This window comes from Hypanus sabinus, unplaced genomic scaffold (assembly GCF_030144855.1).
Source record: "Hypanus sabinus isolate sHypSab1 unplaced genomic scaffold, sHypSab1.hap1 scaffold_454, whole genome shotgun sequence".
Lineage (NCBI taxonomy): Eukaryota > Metazoa > Chordata > Chondrichthyes > Myliobatiformes > Dasyatidae > Hypanus > Hypanus sabinus.
The window spans coordinates 173657-195363 of record NW_026781329.1 but is presented as its reverse complement, the minus strand read 5'-3'; positions in this window follow the sequence as shown (position 1 = coordinate 195363).

Below are 21707 nucleotides of genomic sequence, written 5' to 3'. Positions count from 1 at the left end.
CCGTGTCCAAGTGTCCGAGGTGTTTCCAGTCCGTGTCCAATTCTCCGAGGTGTTTCCAGTCCGTGTCCAAGTCTCCGAGGAGGTTCCAGTCCGTGTCCAATTCTCCGATGTGTTTCCAGTCCGTGTCCAATTCTCCGATGTGTTTCCAGTCCGTGTCCAAGTCTCCGAGGTGTTTCCAGTCCGTGTCCGAGTCACCGAGGAGGTTCCAGTCCGTGTCCGAGTCTCCGAGGAGGTTCCAGTCCGTGTCCGAGTCTCCGAGGAGGTTCCAGTCCGTGTCCACGTCTCCGAGGAGGTTCCAGTCCGTGTCCAAGTCTCTGAGGCGGTTCCAGTCCGTGTCCAAGTCTCCGAGGTGTTTCCAGTCCGTGTCCAAGTCTCCGAGGATGTTCCAGTCCGTGTCCAAGTCTCTGAGGAGGTTTCAGTCCGTGTCCAAGTCTCCGAGGTGTTTCCAGTCCGTGTTCAAGTCTCCGAGGAGGTTCCAGTCCGTGTCCAAGTCTCCGAGGAGTTTCCAGTCCGTGTCCAAGAATCCGAGGTGTTTCCATTCCGTGTCTAAGTCACGGAGGTGTTTCCAGTCCGTGTCCAAGTCTACGAGGTGTTACCAGTCCGTGTCCGAGTCTCCGAGGTGTTTCCAGTCCATGTCCAAGTGTCCGAGGTGTTTCCAGTCCGTGTCCAAGTGTCCGTGGTGTTTCCACTCCGTGTCCAAGTCTACGAGGAGGTTCCAGTCCCGTGTCCAAGTCTCGGAGGAGGTTCCAGTCTGTGTCCAAGTCTACGAGGTGTCTCCACTCCGTGTCCAAGTCTACGAAGAGGTTCCAGTCCGTGTCCAAGTCTCCGAGATGGTTCCATTCCATGTCCAAGTCTCCGAGGTGTTTCCAGACCGTGTCCAATTCTCCGAGGTGTTTCCAGTCCGTGTCCAAGTCTCCGAGGAGGTTCCAGTCCGTGTCCAATTCTCCGATGTGTTTCCAGTCCGTGTCCAATTCTCCGATGTGTTTCCAGTCCGTGTCAAAGTCTCCGAGGTGTTTCCAGTCCGTGTCCGAGTCACCGAGGAGGTTCCAGTCCGTGTCCGAGTCACCGAGGAGGTTCCAGTCCGTGTCCGAGTCTCCGAGGAGGTTCCAGTCCGTGTCCGAGTCTCCGAGGAGGTTCCAGTCCGTGTCCACGTCTCCGAGGAGGTTCCAGTCCGTGTCCAAGTCTCTGAGGCGGTTCCAGTCCGTGTCCAAGTCTCCGAGGTGTTTCCAGTCCGTGTCCAAGTCTCCGAGGATGTTCCAGTCCGTGTCCAAGTCTCTGAGGAGGTTCCAGTCCGTGTCCAAGTCTCCGAGGTGTTTCCAGTCCGTGTTCAAGTCTCCGAGGAGGTTCCAGTCCGTGTCCAAGTCTCCGAGGAGTTTCCAGTCCGTGTCCAAGAATCCGAGGTGTTTCCATTCCGTGTCTAAGTCACGGAGGTTTTTCCAGTCCGTGTCCAAGTCTACGAGGTGTTACCAGTCCGTGTCCGAGTCTCCGAGGTGTTTCCAGTCCATGTCCAAGTGTCCGAGGTGTTTCCAGTCCGTGTCCAAGCGTCCGTGGTGTTTCCACTCCGTGTCGAAGTCTACGAGGAGGTTCCAGTCCGTGTCCAAGTCTCGGAGGAGGTTCCAGTCTGTGTCCAAGTCTACGAGGTGTTTCCACTCCGTGTCCAAGTCTACGAAGAGGTTCCAGTCCGTGTCCAAGTCTCCGAGGAGGTTCCAGTCCGTGTCCAAGGCTCCGACGAGGTTCCAGTCCGTGTCCATGTCTCCGAGCAGGTTCCGGTCCGTGTCCAAGTATCCGAGGAGGTTCCAGTCCATGTCCAAGTCTCCGAGATGTTTCCAGTCCATGTCCAAGTCTCCGAGGTGTTTCCAGTCCGTGTCCAATTCTCCGAGGTGTTTCCAGTCCGTGTCCAAGTCTCCGAGGAGGTTCCAGTCCGTGTCCAATTCTCCGATGTGTTTCCAGTCCGTGTCCAATTCTCCGATGTGTTTCCAGTCCGTGTCCAAGTCTCCGAGGTGTTTCCAGTCCGTGTCCGAGTCACCGAGGAGGTTCCAGTCCGTGTCCGAGTCTCCGAGGAGGTTCCAGTCCGTGTCCGAGTCTCCGAGGAGGTTCCAGTCCGTGTCCACGTCTCCGAGGAGGTTCCAGTCCGTGTCCAAGTCTCTGAGGCGGTTCCAGTCCGTGTCCAAGTCTCCGAGGTGTTTCCAGTCCGTGTCCAAGTCTCCGAGGATGTTCCAGTCCGTGTCCAAGTCTCTGAGGAGGTTTCAGTCCGTGTCCAAGTCTCCGAGGTGTTTCCAGTCCGTGTTCAAGTCTCCGAGGAGGTTCCAGTCCGTGTCCAAGTCTCCGAGGAGTTTCCAGTCCGTGTCCAAGAATCCGAGGTGTTTCCATTCCGTGTCTAAGTCACGGAGGTGTTTCCAGTCCGTGTCCAAGTCTACGAGGTGTTACCAGTCCGTGTCCGAGTCTCCGAGGGTGTTTCCAGTCCATGTCCAAGTGTCCGAGGTGTTTCCAGTCCGTGTCCAAGTGTCCGTGGTGTTTCCACTCCGTGTCCAAGTCTACGAGGAGGTTCCAGTCCGTGTCCAAGTCTCGGAGGAGGTTCCAGTCTGTGTCCAAGTCTACGAGGTGTCTCCACTCCGTGTCCAAGTCTACGAAGAGGTTCCACTCCGTGTCCAAGTCTCCGAGGAGGTTCCAGTCCGTGTCCAAGGCTCCGACGAGGTTCCAGTCCGTGTCCAAGTCTCCGAGCAGGTTCCGGTCCGTGTCCAAGTATCCGAGGAGGCTCCAGTCCGTGTCCAATTCTCCGAGGTGTTTCCAGTCCGTGTCCAAGTCTCCGAGGAGGTTCCAGTCCGTGTCCAATTCTCCGATGTGTTTCCAGTCCGTGTCCAATTCTCCGATGTGTTTCCAGTCCGTGTCCAAGTCTCCGAGGTGTTTCCAGTCCGTGTCCGAGTCACCGAGGAGGTTCCAGTCCGTGTCCGAGTCACCGAGGAGGTTCCAGTCCGTGTCCGAGTCTCCGAGGAGGTTCCAGTCCGTGTCCGAGTCTCCGAGGAGGTTCCAGTCCGTGTCCGAGTCTCCGAGGAGGTTCCAGTCCGTGTCCACGTCTCCGAGGAGGTTCCAGTCCGTGTCCAAGTCTTCGTGGAGGTTCCAGTTCGTGTCCAAGTCTACGAGGAGGTTCCAGTCCGTGTCCAAGTGTCCGAGGTGTTTCCAGTCCGTGTCCAAGTCTACGAGAATGTTCCAGTCCGTCTCCGTGTCTCCGTGGAGGTTCCAGTCCGTGTCCAAGTCTCTGAGGCGGTTCCAGTCCGTGTCCAAGTCTCCGAGGTGTTTCCAGTCCGTGTCCAAGTCTCCGAGGATGTTCCAGTCCGTGTCCAAGTCTCTGTGGAGGTTCCAGTCCGTGTCCAAGTGTCCGTGGTGTTTCCACTCCGTGTCCAAGTCTACGAGGAGGTTCCAGTCCGTGTCCAAGTCTCGGAGGAGGTTCCAGTCTGTGTCCAAGTCTACGAGGTGTTTCCACTCCGTGTCCAAGTCTACGAAGAGGTTCCAGTCCGTGTCCAAGTCTCCGAGGAGGTTCCAGTCCGTGTCCAAGGCTCCGACGAGGTTCCAGTCCGTGTCCAAGTCTCCGAGCAGGTTCCGGTCCGTGTCCAAGTATCCGAGGAGGTTCCAGTCCGTGTCCAAGTCTCCGAGATGTTTCCAGTCCATGTCCATGTCTCCGAGGTGTTTCCAGTCCGTGTCCAATTCTCCGAGGTGTTTCCAGTCCGTGTCCAAGTCTCCGAGGAGGTTCCAGTCCGTGTCCAATTCTCCGATGTGTTTCCAGTCCGTGTCCAATTCTCCGATGTGTTTCCAGTCCGTGTCCAAGTCTCCGAGGTGTTTCCAGTCCGTGTCCGAGTCACCGAGGAGGTTCCAGTCCGTGTCCGAGTCACCGAGGAGGTTCCAGTCCGTGTCCGAGTCTCCGAGGAGGTTCCAGTCCGTGTCCGAGTCTCCGAGGAGGTTCCAGTCCGTGTCCAAGTCTTCGTGGAGGTTCCAGTTCGTGTCCAAGTCTACGAGGAGGTTCCAGTCCGTGTCCAAGTGTCCGAGGTGTTTCCAGTCCGTGTCCAAGTCTACGAGAATGTTCCAGTCCGTCTCCGTGTCTCCGTGGAGGTTCCAGTCCGTGTCCAAGTCTCTGAGGCGGTTCCAGTCCGTGTCCAAGTCTCCGAGGTGTTTCCAGTCCGTGTCCAAGTCTCCGAGGATGTTCCAGTCCGTGTCCAAGTCTCTGTGGAGGTTCCAGTCGGTGTCCAAGTCTCCGAGGTGTTTCCAGTCCGTGTTCAAGTCTCCGAGGAGGTTCCAGTCCGTGTCCAAGTCTCCGAGGAGTTTCCAGTCCGTGTCCAAGAATCCGAGGTGTTTCCATTCCGTGTCTAAGTTACGGAGGTGTTTCCAGTCCGTGTCCAAGTCTACGAGGTGTTACCAGTCCGTGTCCGAGTCTCCGAGTTGTTTCCAGTCCATGTCCAAGTGTCCGAGGTGTTTCCAGTCCGTGTCCAAGTGTCCGAGGTGTTTCCACTCCGTGTCCAAGTCTACGAGGAGGTTCCAGTCCGGGTCCAAGTCTCGGAGGAGGTTCCAGTCCGTGTCCGAGACTCCGAGGTGTTTCCAGTCTGTGTCCAAGTGTCCGAGGAGTTTCCAGTCCGTGTCCAAGTCTCTGAGGAGTTTCCAGTCCGTGTCCAAGTCTCCGAGGAGGTTCCAGTCCGTGTCCAAGGCTCCGACGAGGTTCCAGTCCGTGTCCAAGTCTCCGAGCAGGTTCCGGTCCGTGTCCAAGTATCCGAGGAGGTTCCAGTCCGTGTCCAAGTCTCCGAGATGTTTCCAGTCCATGTCCAAGTCTCCGAGGAGTTTCCAGTCCATGTCCAATTCTCCGAGGTGTTTCCAGTCCGTGTCCATGTCTCCGAGGAGGTTCCAGTCCGTGTCCAATTCTCCGATGTGTTTCCAGTCCGTGTCCAATTCTCCGATGTGTTTCCAGTCCGTGTCCAAGTCTCCGAGGTGTTTCCAGTCCGTGTCCGAGTCACCGAGGAGGTTCCAGTCCGTGTCCGAGTCACCGAGGAGGTTCCAGTCCGTGTCCGAGTCTCCGAGGAGGTTCCAGTCCGTGTCCGAGTCTCCGAGGAGGTTCCAGTCCGTGTCCACGTCTCCGAGGAGGTTCCAGTCCGTGTCCAAGTCTTCGTGGAGGTTCCAGTTCGTGTCCAAGTCTACGAGGAGGTTCCAGTCCGTGTCCAAGTGTCCGAGGTGTTTCCAGTCCGTGTCCAAGTCTACGAGAATGTTCCAGTCCGTCTCCGTGTCTCCGTGGAGGTTCCAGTCCGTGTCCAAGTCTCTGAGGCGGTTCCAGTCCGTGTCCAAGTCTCCGAGGTGTTTCCAGTCCGTGTCCAAGTCTCCGAGGATGTTCCAGTCCGTGTCCAAGTCTCTGTGGAGGTTCCAGTCCGTGTCCAAGTGTCCGTTGTGTTTCCACTCCGTGTCCAAGTCTACGAGGAGGTTCCAGTCCGTGTCCAAGTCTCGGAGGAGGGTTCCAGTCTGTGTCCAAGTCTACGAGGTGTTTCCACTCCGTGTCCAAGTCTACGAAGAGGTTCCAGTCCGTGTCCAAGTCTCCGAGGAGGTTCCAGTCCGTGTCCAAGGCTCCGACGAGGTTCCAGTCCGTGTCCAAGTCTCCGAGCAGGTTCCGGTCCGTGTCCAAGTATCCGAGGAGGTTCCAGTCCGTGTCCAAGTCTCCGAGGTGTTTCCACTCCGTGTCCAAGTCTACGAGGAGGTTCCAGTCCGGGTCCAAGTCTCGGAGGAGGTTCCAGTCCGTGTCCGAGACTCCGAGGTGTTTCCAGTCTGTGTCTAAGTGTCCGAGGAGTTTCCAGTCCGTGTCCAAGTCTCCGAGGAGGTTCCAGTCCGTGTCCAAGAATCCGAGGAGGTTCCAGTCCGTGTCCAAGTCTTCGTGGAGGTTCCAGTCCGTGTCCAAGTCTACGAGGAGGTTCCAGTCCGTGTCCAAGTGTCCGAGGTGTTTCCAGTCCGTGTCCAAGTCTAGGAGAATGTTCCAGTCCGTCTCCTTGTCTCCGAGGAGGTTCCAGTCCGTGTCCAAGTCTCTGAGGCGGTTCCAGTCGGTGTCCAAGTCTCCGAGGTGTTTCCAGTCCGTGTCCAAGTCTCCGAGGATGTTCCAGTCCGTGTCCAAGTCTCTGAGGAGGTTCCAGTCCGTGTCCAAGTCTCCGAGGTGTTTCCAGTCCGTGTTCAAGTCTCCGAGGAGGTTCCAGTCCGTGTCCAAGTCTCCGAGGAGTTTCCAGTCCGTGTCCAAGAATCCGAGGTGTTTCCATTCCGTGTCTAAGTCACGGAGGTGTTTCCGGTCCGTGTCCAAGTCTACGAGGTGTTACCAGTCCGTGTCCGAGTCTCCGAGGTGTTTCCAGTCCATGTCCAAGTGTCCGAGGTGTTTCCAGTCCGTGTCCAAGTGTCCGTGGTGTTTCCACTCCGTGTCCAAGTCTACGAGGAGGTTCCAGTCCGTGTCCAAGTCTCGGAGGAGGTTCCAGTCTGTGTCCAAGTCTACGAGGTGTTTCCACTCCGTGTCCAAGTCTACGAAGAGGTTCCAGTCCGTGTCCAAGTCTCTGAGGAGGTTCCAGTCCGTGTCCAAGGCTCCGACGAGGTTCCAGTCCGTGTCCAAGTCTCCGAGCAGGTTCCGGTCCGTGTCCAAGTATCCGAGGAGGTTCCAGTCCGTGTCCAAGTCTCCGAGATGTTTCCAGTCCATGTCCAAGTCTCCGAGGTGTTTCCAGTCCGTGTCCAATTCTCCGATGTGTTTCCAGTCCGTGTCCAAGTCTCCGAGGAGGTTCCAGTCCGTGTCCAATTCTCCGATGTGTTTCCAGTCCGTGTCCAATTCTCCGATGTGTTTCCAGTCCGTGTCCAAGTCTCCGAGGTGTTTCCAGTCCGTGTCCGAGTCACCGAGGAGGTTCCAGTCCGTGTCCGAGTCACCGAGGAGGTTCCAGTCCGTGTCCGAGTCTCCGAGGAGGTTCCAGTCCGTGTCCGAGTCTCCGAGGAGGTTCCAGTCCGTGTCCACGTCTCCGAGGAGGTTCCAGTCCGTGTCCGTCTCTGAGGCGGTTCCAGTCCGTGTCCAAGTCTCCGAGGTGTTTCCAGTCCGTGTCCAAGTCTCCGAGGATGTTCCAGTCCGTGTCCAAGTCTCTGAGGAGGTTCCAGTCCGTGTCCAAGTCTCCGAAGTGTTTCCAGTCCGTGTTCAAGTCTCCGAGGAGGTTCCAGTCCGTGTCCAAGTCTCCGAGGAGTTTCCAGTCCGTGTCCAAGAATCCGAGGTGTTTCCATTCCGTGTCTAAGTCACGGAGGTTTTTCCAGTCCGTGTCCAAGTCTACGAGGTGTTACCAGTCCGTGTCCGAGTCTCCGAGGTGTTTCCAGTCCATGTCCAAGTGTCCGTGGTGTTTCCACTCCGTGTCCAAGTCTACGAGGAGGTTCCAGTCCGTGTCCAAGTCTCGGAGGAGGTTCCAGTCTGTGTCCAAGTCTACGAGGTGTTTCCACTCCGTGTCCAAGTCTACGAAGAGGTTCCAGTCCGTGTCCAAGTCTCCGAGGAGGTTCCAGTCCGTGTCCAAGGCTCCGACGAGGTTCCAGTCCGTGTCCAAGTCTCCGAGCAGGTTCCGGTCCATGTCCAAGTATCCGAGGAGGTTCCAGTCCATGTCCAAGTCTCCGAGATGTTTCCAGTCCATGTCCAAGTCTCCGAGGTGTTTCCAGTCCGTGTCCAATTCTCCGAGGTGTTTCCAGTCCGTGTCCAAGTCTCCGAGGAGGTTCCATTCCGTGTCCAATTCTCCGATGTGTTTCCAGTCCGTGTCCAATTCTCCGATGTGTTTCCAGTCCGTGTCCAAGTCTCCGAGGTGTTTCCAGTCCGTGTCCGAGTCACCGAGGAGGTTCCAGTCCGTGTCCGAGTCTCCGAGGAGGTTCCAGTCCGTGTCCGAGTCTCCGAGGAGGTTCCAGTCCGTGTCCACGTCTCCGAGGAGGTTCCAGTCCGTGTCCAAGTCTCTGAGGCGGTTCCAGTCCGTGTCCAAGTCTCCGAGGTGTTTCCAGTCCGTGTCCAAGTCTCCGAGGATGTTCCAGTCGGTGTCCAAGTCTCTGAGGAGGTTCCAGTCCGTGTCCAAGTCTCCGAGGTGTTTCCAGTCCGTGTTCAAGTCTCCGAGGAGGTTCCAGTCCGTGTCCAAGTCTCCGAGGAGTTTCCAGTCCGTGTCCAAGAATCCGAGGTGTTTCCATTCCGTGTCTAAGTCACGGAGGTGTTTCCAGTCCGTGTCCAAGTCTACGAGGTGTTACCAGTCCGTGTCCGAGTCTCCGAGGTGTTTCCAGTCCATGTCCAAGTGTCCGAGGTGTTTCCAGTCCGTGTCCAAGTGTCCGTGGTGTTTCCACTCCGTGTCCAAGTCTACGAGGAGGTTCCAGTCCGTGTCCAAGTCTCGGAGGAGGTTCCAGTCTGTGTCCAAGTCTACGAGGTGTCTCCACTCCGTGTCCAAGTCTACGAAGAGGTTCCAGTCCGTGTCCAAGTCTCCGAGGAGGTTCCAGTCCGTGTCCAAGGCTCCGACGAGGTTCCAGTCCGTGTCCAAGTCTCCGAGCAGGTTCCGGTCCGTGTCCAAGTATCCGAGGAGGTTCCAGTCCGTGTCCAAGTCTCCGAGATGTTTCCAGTCCATGTCCAAGTCTCCGAGGTGTTTCCAGTCCGTGTCCAATTCTCCGAGGTGTTTCCAGTCCGTGTCCAAGTCTCCGAGGAGGTTCCAGTCCGTGTCCAATTCTCCGATGTGTTTCCAGTCCGTGTCCAATTCTCCGATGTGTTTCCAGTCCGTGTCCAAGTCTCCGAGGTGTTTCCAGTCCGTGTCCGAGTCACCGAGGAGGTTCCAGTCCGTGTCCGAGTCACCGAGGAGGTTCCAGTCCGTGTCCGAGTCTCCGAGGAGGTTCCAGTCCGTGTCCGAGTCTCCGAGGAGGTTCCAGTCCGTGTCCACGTCTCCGAGGAGGTTCCAGTCCGTGTCCAAGTCTTCGTGGAGGTTCCAGTTCGTGTCCAAGTCTACGAGGAGGTTCCAGTCCGTGTCCAAGTGTCCGAGGTGTTTCCAGTCCGTGTCCAAGTCTACGAGAATGTTCCAGTCCGTCTCCGTGTCTCCGTGGAGGTTCCAGTCCGTGTCCAAGTCTCTGAGGCGGTTCCAGTCCGTGTCCAAGTCTCCGAGGTGTTTCCAGTCAGTGTCCAAGTCTCCGAGGATGTTCCAGTCCGTGTCCAAGTCTCTGTGGAGGTTCCAGTCCGTGTCCAAGTGTCCGTGGTGTTTCCACTCCGTGTCCAAGTCTACGAGGAGGTTCCAGTCCGTGTCCAAGTCTCGGAGGAGGTTCCAGTCTGTGTCCAAGTCTACGAGGTGTTTCCACTCCGTGTCCAAGTCTACGAAGAGGTTCCAGTCCGTGTCCAAGTCTCCGAGGAGGTTCCAGTCCGTGTCTAAGTCTCCGACGAGGTTCCAGTCCGTGTCCAAGTCTCCGAGCAGGTTCCGGTCCGTGTCCAAGTATCCGAGGAGGTTCCAGTCCGTGTCCAAGTCTCCGAGATGTTTCCAGTCCATGTCCAAGTCTCCGAGGTGTTTCCAGTCCGTGTCCAATTCTCCGAGGTGTTTCCAGTCCGTGTCCAAGTCTCCGAGGAGGTTCCAGTCCGTGTCCAATTCTCCGATGTGTTTCCAGTCCGTGTCCAATTGTCCGATGTGTTTCCAGTCCGTGTCCAAGTCTCCGAGGTGTTTCCAGTCCGTGTCCGAGTCACCGAGGAGGTTCCAGTCCGTGTCCGAGTCACCGAGGAGGTTCCAGTCCGTGTCCGAGTCTCCGAGGAGGTTCCAGTCCGTGTCCGAGTCTCCGAGGAGGTTACAGTCCGTGTCCACGTCTCCGAGGAGGTTCCAGTCCGTGTCCAAGTCTTCGTGGAGGTTCCAGTTCGTGTCCAAGTCTACGAGGAGGTTCCAGTCCGTGTCCAAGTGTCCGAGGTGTTTCCAGTCCGTGTCCAAGTCTACGGGAATGTTCCAGTCCGTCTCCGTGTCTCCGTGGAGGTTCCAGTCCGTGTCCAAGTCTCTGCGGCGGTTCCAGTCCGTGTCCAAGTCTCCGAGGTGTTTCCAGTCCGTGTCCAAGTCTCCGAGGATGTTACAGTCCGTGTCCAAGTCTCTGTGGAGGTTCCAGTCCGTGTCCAAGTCTCCGAGGTGTTTCCAGTCCGTGTTCAAGTCTCCGAGGAGGTTCCAGTCCGTGTCCAAGTCTCCGAGGAGTTTCCAGTCCGTGTCCAAGAATCCGAGGTGTTTCCATTCCGTGTCTAAGTCACGGAGGTGTTTCCAGTCCGTGTCCAAGTCTACGAGGTGTTACCAGTCCGTGTCCGAGTCTCCGAGGTGTTTCCAGTCCATGTCCAAGTGTCCGAGGTGTTTCCAGTCCGTGTCCAAGTGTCCGAGGTGTTTCCACTCCGTGTCCAAGTCTACGAGGAGGTTCAAGTCCGGGTCCAAGTCTCGGAGGAGGTTCCAGTCGGTGTCCGAGACTCCGAGGTGTTTCCAGTCTGTGTCCAAGTGTCCGAGGAGTTTCCAGTCCGTGTCCAAGTCTCCGAGGAGTTTCCAGTCCGTGTCCAAGTCTCCGAGGAGGTTCCAGTCCGTGTCCAAGGCTCCGACGAGGTTCCAGTCCGTGTCCAAGTCTCCGAGCAGGTTCCGGTCCGTGTCCAAGTATCCGAGGAGGTTCCAGTCCGTGTCCAAGTCTTCGAGATGTTTCCAGTCCATGTCCAAGTCTCCGAGGTGTTTCCAGTCCGTGTCCAATTCTCCGAGGTGTTTCCAGTCCGTGTCCAAGTCTCCGAGGAGGTTCCAGTCCGTGTCCAATTCTCCGATGTGTTTCCAGTCCGTGTCCAATTCTCCGATGTGTTTCCAGTCCGTGTCCAAGTCTCCGAGGTGTTTCCAGTCCGTGTCCGAGTCACCGAGGAGGTTCCAGTCCGTGTCCGAGTCACCGAGGAGGTTCCAGTCCGTGTCCGAGTCTCCGAGGAGGTTCCAGTCCGTGTCCGAGTCTCCGAGGAGGTTCCAGTCCGTGTCCACGTCTCCGAGGAGGTTCCAGTCCGTGTCCAAGTCTTCGTGGAGGTTCCAGTTCGTGTCCAAGTCTACGAGGAGGTTCCAGTCCGTGTCCAAGTGTCCGAGGTGTTTCCAGTCCGTGTCCAAGTCTACGAGAATGTTCCAGTCCGTCTCCGTGTCTCCGTGTAGGTTCCAGTCCGTGTCCAAGTCTCTGAGGCGGTTCCAGTCCGTGTCCAAGTCTCCGAGGTGTTTCCAGTCCGTGTCCAAGTCTCCGAGGATGTTCCAGTCCGTGTCCAAGTCTCTGTGGAGGTTCCAGTCCGTGTCCAAGTGTCCGTTGTGTTTCCACTCCGTGTCCAAGTCTACGAGGAGGTTCCAGTCCGTGTCCAAGTCTCGGAGGAGGTTGCAGTCTGTGTCCAAGTCTACGAGGTGTTTCCACTCCGTGTCCAAGTCTACGAAGAGGTTCCAGTGCGTGTCCAAGTCTCCGAAGAGGCTCCAGTCCGTGTCCAAGGCTCCGACGAGGTTCCAGTCCGTGTCCAAGTCTCCGAGCAGGTTCCGGTCCGTGTCCAAGTATCCGAGGAGGTTCCAGTCCGTGTCCAAGTCTCCGAGATGTTTCCAGTCCATGTCCAAGTCTCCGAGGTGTTTCCAGTCCGTGTCCAATTCTCCGAGGTGTTTCCAGTCCGTGTCCAAGTCTCCGAGGAGGTTCCAGTCCGTGTCCAATTCTCCGATGTGTTTCCAGTCCGTGTCCAATTCTCCGATGTGTTTCCAGTCCGTGTCCAAGTCTCCGAGGTGTTTCCAGTCCGTGTCCGAGTCACCGAGGAGGTTCCAGTCCGTGTCCGAGTCACCGAGGAGGTTCCAGTCCGTGTCCGAGTCTCCGAGGAGGTTCCAGTCCGTGTCCGAGTCTCCGAGGAGGTTCCAGTCCGTGTCCACGTCTCCGAGGAGGTTCCAGTCCGTGTCCAAGTCTTCGTGGAGGTTCCAGTTCGTGTCCAAGTCTACGAGGAGGTTCCAGTCCGTGTCCAAGTGTCAGAGGTGTTTCCAGTCCGTGTCCAAGTCTACGAGAATGTTCCAGTCCGTCTCCGTGTCTCCGTGGAGGTTCCAGTCCGTGTCCAAGTCTCTGAGGCGGTTCCAGTCCGTGTCCAAGTCTCCGAGGTGTTTCCAGTCCGTGTCCAAGTCTCCGAGGATGTTCCAGTCCGTGTCCAAGTCTCTGTGGAGGTTCCAGTCCGTGTCCAAGTCTCCGAGGTGTTTCCAGTCCGTGTTCAAGTCTCCGAGGAGGTTCCAGTCCGTGTCCAAGTCTCCGAGGAGTTTCCAGTCCGTGTCCAAGAATCCGAGGTGTTTCCATTCCGTGTCTAAGTCACGGAGGTGTTTCCAGTCCGTGTCCAAGTCTACGAGGTGTTACCAGTCCGTGTCCGAGTCTCCGAGGTGTTTCCAGTCCATGTCCAAGTGTCCGAGGTGTTTCCAGTCCGTGTCCAAGAGTCCGAGGTGTTTCCACTCCGTGTCCAAGTCGACGAGCAGGTTCCAGTCCGGGTCCAAGTCTCGGAGGAGGTTCCAGTCTGTGTCCAAGTCTACGAGGTGTTTCCAGTCCGTGTCCGAGGTGTTTCCAGTCCGTGTCCACGTCTCCGAGGAGGTTCCAGTCCGTGTCCGAGACTCCGAGGTGTTTCCAGTCCGTGTCCAAGTGTCCGAGGTTTTTCCAGTCCGTGTCCATGTGTCCGAGGTGTTTCGAGTCCGTGTCCAAGTGTCCGAGGTGTTTCCAGTCCGTGTCCAAGTCTCCGAGGATGTTCCATTCCGTGTCCAAGTCTCTGAGGAGGTTCCAGTCCGTGTCCAAGTCTCTGAGGTGTTTACAGCCCGTGTTCAAGTCTCCGAGGAGGTTCCAGTCCGTGTCCAAGTCTCCGAGGAGTTTCCAGTCCGTGTCCAAGAATCCGAGGTGTTTCCATTCCGTGTCTAAGTCACGGAGGTGTTTCCAGTCCGTGTCCAAGTCTACGAGGTGTTACCAGTCTGTGTCCGAGTCTCCGAGGTGTTTCCAGTCCATGTCCAAGTGTCGGAGGTGTTTCCAGTCCGTGTCCAAGTGTCCGTGGTGTTTCCACTCCGTGTCCAAGTCTACGAGGAGGTTCCAGTCCGTGTCCAAGTCTCGGAGGAGGTTCCAGTCTGTGTCCAAGTCTACGAGGTGTTTCCACTCCGTGTCCAAGTCTACGAAGAGGTTCCAGTCCGTGTCCAAGTCTCCGAGGAGGTTCCAGTCCGTGTCCAAGGCTCCGACGAGGTTCCAGTCCGTGTCCAAGTCTCCGAGCAGGTTCCGGTCCGTGTCCAAGTATCCGAGGAGTTTCCAGTCCGTGTCCAAGTCTCCGAGATGTTTCCAGTCCATGTCCAAGTCTCCGAGGTGTTTCCAGTCCGTGTCCAATTCTCCGAGGTGTTTCCAGTCCGTGTCCAAGTCTCCGAGGAGGTTCCAGTCCGTGTCCAATTCTCCGATGTGTTTCCAGTCCGTGTCCAATTCTCCGATGTGTTTCCAGTCCGTGTCCAAGTCTCCGAGGTGTTTCCAGTCCGTGTCCGAGTCACCGAGGAGGTTCCAGTCCGTGTCCGAGTCACCGAGGAGGTTCCAGTCCGTGTCCGAGTCTCCGAGGAGGTTCCAGACCGTGTCCGAGTCTCCGAGGAGGTTCCAGTCCGTGTCCACGTCTCCGAGGAGGTTCCAGTCCGTGTCCAAGTCTTCGTGGAGGTTCCAGTCCGTGTCCAAGTGTCCGAGGTGTTTCCAGTCCGTGTCCAAGTCTACGAGAATGTTCCAGTCCGTCTCCGTGTCTCCGAGGAGGTTCCAGTCCGTGTCCAAGTCTCTGAGGCGGTTCCAGTCCGTGTCCAAGTCTCCGAGGTGTTTCCAGCCCGTGTCCAAGTCTCCGAGGATGTTCCAGTCCGTGTCCAAGTGTCCGAGGTGTTTCCAGTCCGTGTCCAAGAGTCCGAGGTGTTTCCACTCCGTGTCCAAGTCGACGAGCAGGTTCCAGTCCGGGTCCAAGTCTCGGAGGAGGTTCCAGTCTGTGTCCAAGTCTACGAGGTGTTTCCAGTCCGTGTCCGAGGTGTTTCCAGTCCGTGTCCACGTCTCCGAGGAGGTTCCAGTCCGTGTCCGAGACTCCGAGGTGTTTCCAGTCCGTGTCCAAGTGTCCGAGGTTTTTCCAGTCCGTGTCCATGTGTCCGAGGTGTTTCGAGTCCGTGTCCAAGTGTCCGAGGTGTTTCCAGTCCGTGTCCAAGTCTCCGAGGATGTTCCATTTCGTGTCCAAGTCTCTGAGGAGGTTCCAGTCCGTGTCCAAGTCTCTGAGGTGTTTACAGCCCGTGTTCAAGTCTCCGAGGAGGTTCCAGTCCGTGTCCAAGTCTCCGAGGAGTTTCCAGTCCGTGTCCAAGAATCCGAGGTGTTTCCATTCCGTGTCTAAGTCACGGAGGTGTTTCCAGTCCGTGTCCAAGTCTACGAGGTGTTACCAGTCTGTGTCCGAGTCTCCGAGGTGTTTCCAGTCCATGTCCAAGTGTCGGAGGTGTTTCCAGTCCGTGTCCAAGTGTCCGTGGTGTTTCCACTCCGTGTCCAAGTCTACGAGGAGGTTCCAGTCCGTGTCCAAGTCTCGGAGGAGGTTCCAGTCTGTGTCCAAGTCTACGAGGTGTTTCCACTCCGTGTCCAAGTCTACGAAGAGGTTCCAGTCCGTGTCCAAGTCTCCGAGGAGGTTCCAGTCCGTGTCCAAGGCTCCGACGAGGTTCCAGTCCGTGTCCAAGTCTCCGAGCAGGTTCCGGTCCGTGTCCAAGTATCCGAGGAGTTTCCAGTCCGTGTCCAAGTCTCCGAGATGTTTCCAGTCCATGTCCAAGTCTCAGAGGTGTTTCCAGTCCGTGTCCAATTCTCCGAGGTGTTTCCAGTCCGTGTCCAAGTCTCCGAGGAGGTTCCAGTCCGTGTCCAATTCTCCGATGTGTTTCCAGTCCGTGTCCATTTCTCCGATGTGTTTCCAGTCCGTGTCCAAGTCTCCGAGGTGTTTCCAGTCCGTGTCCGAGTCACCGAGGAGGTTCCAGTCCGTGTCCGAGTCACCGAGGAGGTTCCAGTCCGTGTCCGAGTCTCCGAGGAGGTTCCAGACCGTGTCCGAGTCTCCGAGGAGGTTCCAGTCCGTGTCCACGTCTCCGAGGAGGTTCCAGTCCGTGTCCAAGTCTTCGTGGAGGTTCCAGTCCGTGTCCAAGTCTACGAGGAGGTTCCAGTCCGTGTCCAAGTGTCCGAGGTGTTTCCAGTCCGTGTCCAAGTCTACGAGAATGTTCCAGTCCGTCTCCGTGTCTCCGAGGAGGTTCCAGTCCGTGTCCAAGTCTCTGAGGCGGTTCCAGTCCGTGTCCAAGTCTCCGAGGTGTTTCCAGCCCGTGTCCAAGTCTCCGAGGATGTTCCAGTCCGTGTCCAAGTCTCCGAGGTGTTTCCAGTCCGTGTTCAAGTCTCCGAGGAGGTTCCAGTCCGTGTCCAAGTCTCCGAGGAGTTTCCAGTCCGTGTCCAAGAATCCGAGGTGTTTCCATTCCGTGTCTAAGTCACGGAGGTGTTTCCAGTCCGTGTCCAAGTCTACGAGGTGTTACCAGTCCGTGTCCGAGTCTCCGAGGTGTTTCCAGTCCATGTCCAAGTGTCCGAGGTGTTTCCAGTCCGTGTCCGAGGTGTTTCCAGTCCGTGTCCACGTCTCCGAGGAGGTTCCAGTCCGTGTCCGAGACTCCGAGGTGTTTCCAGTCCGTGTCCAAGTGTCCGAGGTTTTTCCAGTCCGTGTCCATGTGTCCGAGGTGTTTCGAGTCCGTGTCCAAGTGTCCGAGGTGTTTCCAGTCCGTGTCCAAGTCTCCGAGGATGTTCCATTCCGTGTCCAAGTCTCTGAGGAGGTTCCAGTCCGTGTCCAAGTCTCTGAGGTGTTTACAGCCCGTGTTCAAGTCTCCGAGGAGGTTCCAGTCCGTGTCCAAGTCTCCGAGGAGTTTCCAGTCCGTGTCCAAGAATCCGAGGTGTTTCCATTCCGTGTCTAAGTCACGGAGGTGTTTCCAGTCCGTGTCCAAGTCTACGAGGTGTTACCAGTCTGTGTCCGAGACTCCGAGGTGTTTCCAGTCCATGTCCAAGTGTCGGAGGTGTTTCCAGTCCGTGTCCAAGTGTCCGTGGTGTTTCCACTCCGTGTCCAAGTCTACGAGGAGGTTCCAGTCCGTGTCCAAGTCTCGGAGGAGGTTCCAGTCTGTGTCCAAGTCTACGAGGTGTTTCCACTCCGTGTCCAAGTCTACGAAGAGGTTCCAGTCCGTGTCCAAGTCTCCGAGGAGGTTCCAGTCCGTGTCCAAGGCTCCGACGAGGTTCCAGTCCGTGTCCAAGTCTCCGAGCAGGTTCCGGTCCGTGTCCAAGTATCCGAGGAGTTTCCAGTCCGTGTCCAAGTCTCCGAGATGTTTCCAGTCCATGTCCAAGTCTCCGAGGATGTTCCAGTCCGTGTCCAATTCTCCGAGGTGTTTCCAGTCCGTGTCCAAGTCTCCGAGGAGGTTCCAGTCCGTGTCCAATTCTCCGATGTGTTTCCAGTCCGTGTCCAATTCTCCGATGTGTTTCCAGTCCGTGTCCAAGTCTCCGAGGTGTTTCCAGTCCGTGTCCGAGTCACCGAGGAGGTTCCAGTCCGTGTCCGAGTCACCGAGGAGGTTCCAGTCCGTGTCCGAGTCTCCGAGGAGGTTCCAGACCGTGTCCGAGTCTCCGAGGAGGTTCCAGTCCGTGTCCACGTCTCCGAGGAGGTTCCAGTCCGTGTCCAAGTCTTCGTGGAGGTTCCAGTCCGTGTCCAAGTCTACGAGGAGGTTCCAGTCCGTGTCCAAGTGTCCGAGGTGTTTCCAGTCCGTGTCCAAGTCTACGAGAATGTTCCAGTCCGTCTCCGTGTCTCCGAGGAGGTTCCAGTCCGTGTCCAAGTCTCTGAGGCGGTTCCAGTCCGTGTCCAAGTCTCCGAGGTGTTTCCAGCCCGTGTCCAAGTCTCCGAGGATGTTCCAGTCCGTGTCCAAGTCTCCGAGGTGTTTCCAGTCCGTGTTCAAGTCTCCGAGGAGGTTCCAGTCCGTGTCCAAGTCTCCGAGGAGTTTCCAGTCCGTGTCCAAGAATCCGAGGTGTTTCCATTCCGTGTCTAAGTCACGGAGGTGTTTCCAGTCCGTGTCCAAGTCTACGAGGTGTTACCAGTCCGTGTCCGAGTCTCCGAGGTGTTTCCAGTCCATGTCCAAGTGTCCGAGGTGTTTCCAGTCCGTGTCCAAGTGTCCGAGGTGTTTCCACTCCGTGTCCAAGTCTACGAGGAGGTTCCAGTCCGGGTCCAAGTCTCGGAGGAGGTTCCAGTCTGTGTCCAAGTCTACGAGGTGTTTCCACTCCGTGTCCAAGTCTACGAGGAGGTTCCAGTCCGTGTCCAAGTGTCCGAGGTGTTTCCAGTCCGTGTCCAACTCTACGAGGATGGTCCAGTCCGTGTCCAAGTCTCCGAGGTGTTTCCAGTCCGTGTCCAAGTCTACGAGGTGTTTCCACTCCGTGTCCGAGTCTACGAGGAGGTTCCAGTCCGTGTCCTAGTGTCCGAGGTGTTTCCAGTCCGTGTCCAAGTGTCCAAGGTTTTTCCAGTCCGTGTCCATGTGTCCGAGCTGTTTCCAGTCCGTGTCCAAGTCTCCGAGGTGTTTCCAGTCCGTGTCCAAGTGTCCGAGGTTTTTCCAGTCCGTGTCCATGTGTCCGAGGTGTTTCCAGTCCGTGTCCATGTGTCCGACGAGGTTCCAGTCCGTGTCCAAGTCTCCGAGCAGGTTCCGGTCCGTGTCCAAGTATCCGAGGAGGTTCCAGTCCGTGTCCAAGTCTTCGAGATGTTTCCAGTCCATGTCCAAGTCTCCGAGGTGTTTCCAGTCCGTGTCCAATTCTCCGAGGTGTTTCCAGTCCGTGTCCAAGTCTCCGAGGAGGTTCCAGTCCGTGTCCAATTCTCCGATGTGTTTCCAGTCCGTGTCCAATTCTCCGATGTGTTTCCAGTCCGTGTCCAAGTCTCCGAGGTGTTTCCAGTCCGTGTCCGAGTCACCGAGGAGGTTCCAGTCCGTGTCCGAGTCACCGAGGAGGTTCCAGTCCGTGTCCGAGTCTCCGAGGAGGTTCCAGTCCGTGTCCGAGTCTCCGAGGAGGTTCCAGTCCGTGTCCACGTCTCCGAGGAGGTTCCAGTCCGTGTCCAAGTCTTCGTGGAGGTTCCAGTTCGTGTCCAAGTCTACGAGGAGGTTCCAGTCCGTGTCCAAGTGTCCGAGGTGTTTCCAGTCCGTGTCCAAGTCTACGAGAATGTTCCAGTCCGTCTCCGTGTCTCCGTGTAGGTTCCAGTCCGTGTCCAAGTCTCTGAGGCGGTTCCAGTCCGTGTCCAAGTCTCCGAGGTGTTTCCAGTCCGTGTCCAAGTCTCCGAGGATGTTCCAGTCCGTGTCCAAGTCTCTGTGGAGGTTCCAGTCCGTGTCCAAGTGTCCGTTGTGTTTCCACTCCGTGTCCAAGTCTACGAGGAGGTTCCAGTCCGTGTCCAAGTCTCGGAGGAGGTTGCAGTCTGTGTCCAAGTCTACGAGGTGTTTCCACTCCGTGTCCAAGTCTACGAAGAGGTTCCAGTGCGTGTCCAAGTCTCCGAAGAGGTTCCAGTCCGTGTCCAAGGCTCCGACGAGGTTCCAGTCCGTGTCCAAGTCTCCGAGCAGGTTCCGGTCCGTGTCCAAGTATCCGAGGAGGTTCCAGTCCGTGTCCAAGTCTCCGAGATGTTTCCAGTCCATGTCCAAGTCTCCGAGGTGTTTCCAGTCCGTGTCCAATTCTCCGAGGTGTTTCCAGTCCGTGTCCAAGTCTCCGAGGAGGTTCCAGTCCGTGTCCAATTCTTCGATGTGTTTCCAGTCCGTGTCCAATTCTCCGATGTGTTTCCAGTCCGTGTCCAAGTCTCCGAGGTGTTTCCAGTCCGTGTCCGAGTCACCGAGGAGGTTCCAGTCCGTGTCCGAGTCACCGAGGAGGTTCCAGTCCGTGTCCGAGTCTCCGAGGAGGTTCCAGTCCGTGTCCGAGTCTCCGAGGAGGTTCCAGTCCGTGTCCACGTCTCCGAGGAGGTTCCAGTCCGTGTCCAAGTCTTCGTGGAGGTTCCAGTTCGTGTCCAAGTCTACGAGGAGGTTCCAGTCCGTGTCCAAGTGTCAGAGGTGTTTCCAGTCCGTGTCCAAGTCTACGAGAATGTTCCAGTCCGTCTCCGTGTCTCCGTGGAGGTTCCAGTCCGTGTCCAAGTCTCTGAGGCGGTTCCAGTCCGTGTCCAAGTCTCCGAGGTGTTTCCAGTCCGTGTCCAAGTCTCCGAGGATGTTCCAGTCCGTGTCCAAGTCTCTGTGGAGGTTCCAGTCCGTGTCCAAGTCTCCGAGGTGTTTCCAGTCCGTGTTCAAGTCTCCGAGGAGGTTCCAGTCCGTGTCCAAGTCTCCGAGGAGTTTCCAGTCCGTGTCCAAGAATCCGAGGTGTTTCCATTCCGTGTCTAAGTCACGGAGGTGTTTCCAGTCCGTGTCCAAGTCTACGAGGTGTTACCAGTCCGTGTCCGAGTCTCCGAGGTGTTTCCAGTCCATGTCCAAGTGTCCGAGGTGTTTCCAGTCCGTGTCCAAGAGTCCGAGGTGTTTCCACTCCGTGTCCAAGTCGACGAGCAGGTTCCAGTCCGGGTCCAAGTCTCGGAGGAGGTTCCAGTCTGTGTCCAAGTCTACGAGGTGTTTCCAGTCCGTGTCCGAGGTGTTTCCAGTCCGTGTCCACGTCTCCGAGGAGGTTCCAGTCCGTGTCCGAGACTCCGAGGTGTTTCCAGTCCGTGTCCAAGTGTCCGAGGTTTTTCCAGTCCGTGTCCATGTGTCCGAGGTGTTTCGAGTCCGTGTCCAAGGGTCCGAGGTGTTTCCAGTCCGTGTCCAAGAGTCCGAGGTGTTTCCACTCCGTGTCCAAGTCGACGAGCAGGTTCCAGTCCGGGTCCAAGTCTCGGAGGAGGTTCCAGTCTGTGTCCAAGTCTACGAGGTGTTTCCACTCCGTGTCCAAGTCTACGAAGAGTTTCCAGTCCGTGTCCAAGTCTCCGAGGAGGTTCCAGTCCGTGTCCAAGGCTCCGACGAGGTTCCAGTCCGTGTCCAAGTCTCCGAGCAGGTTCCGGTCCGTGTCCAAGTATCCGAGGAGTTTCCAGTCGGTGTCCAAGTCTCCGAGATGTTTCCAGTCCATGTCCAAGTCTCCGAGGTGTTTCCAGTCCGTGTCCAATTCTCCGAGGTGTTTCCAGTCCGTGTCCAAGTCTCCGAGGAGGTTCCAGTCCGTGTCCAATTCTCCGATGTGTTTCCAGTCCGTGTCCAATTCTCCGATGTGTTTCCAGTCCGTGTCCAAGTCTCCGAGGTGTTTCCAGTCCGTGTCCGAGTCACCGAGGAGGTTCCAGTCCGTGTCCGAGTCACCGAGGAGGTTCCAGTCCGTGTCCGAGTCTCCGAGGAGGTTCCAGACCGTGTCCGAGTCTCCGAGGAGGTTCCAGTCCGTGTCCACGTCTCCGAGGAGGTTCCAGTCCGTGTCCAAGTCTTCGTGGAGGTTCCAGTCCGTGTCCAAGTCTACGAGGAGGTTCCAGTCCGTGTCCAAGTGTCCGAGGAGTTTCCAGTCCGTGTCCAAGAATCCGAGGTGTTTCCATTCCGTGTCTAAGTCACGGAGGTGTTTCCAGTCCGTGTCCAAGTCTACGAGGTGTTACCAGTCCGTGTCCGAGTCTCCGAGGTGTTTCCAGTCCATGTCCAAGTGTCCGAGGTGTTTCCAGTCCGTGTCCAAGTGTCCGAGGTGTTTCCACTCCGTGTCCAAGTCTACGAGGAGGTTCCAGTCCGGGTCCAAGTCTCGGAGGAGGTTCCAGTCTGTGTCCAAGTCTACGAGGTGTTTCCACTCCGTGTCCAAGTCTACGAGGAGGTTCCAGTCCGTGTCCAAGTGTCCGAGGTGTTTCCAGTCCGTGTCCAACTCTACGAGGATGGTCCAGTCCGTGTCCAAGTCTCCGAGGTGTTTCCAGTCCGTGTCCAAGTCTACGAGGTGTTTCCACTCCGTGTCCGAGTCTACGAGGAGTTTCCAGTCCGTGTCCTAGTGTCCGAGGTGTTTCCAGTCCGTGTCCAAGTGTCCAAGGTTTTTCCAGTCCGTGTCCATGTGTCCGAGCTGTTTCCAGTCCGTGTCCAAGTCTCCGAGGTGTTTCCAGTCCGTGTCCAAGTGTCCGAGGTTTTTCCAGTCCGTGTCCATGTGTCCGAGGTGTTTCCAGTCCGTGTCCAAGTGTCCGAGGTGTTTCCAGTCCGTGTGCAAGTCTCCGAGCAGGTTCCAGTCCGTGTCCAAGTCTCCGAGCAGGTTCCAGTCCGTGTCCAATTCTCCGAGGTGTTTCCAGACCGTGTCCATGTCTCCGAAGAAGTTCCAGTCCGTGTCCAAGTCTCCGAGGTTTTTCCAGTCCGTGTCCGAGTCTCCGAAGTGTTTCCAGTCCATGTCCAAGTGTCCGAGGTGTTTCCAGTCCGTGCCCAAGTGTCCGAGGGGTTTCCACTCCGTGTCCAAGTCTACGAGGAGGTTCCAGTCCGTGTCCAAGTGTCCGATGTGTTTCCAGTCCGTGTCCAAGTCTACGAGGAGGTACCAGTTCGTGTCCAAGTCTCCGAGGTGTTTCCAGTCCGTGTCCAAGACTCCGAGGTGTTTCCAGTCCGTGTCCAAGTCTCCGAGGAGGTTCCAGTCATTGTCCGAGTCTCCGAGGAGGTTCCAGTCCGTGTCCACGTCTCCGAGGAGGTTCCAGTCCGTGTCCAAGTCTTCGTGGAGGTTCCAGTCCGTGTCCGAGTCTCCGA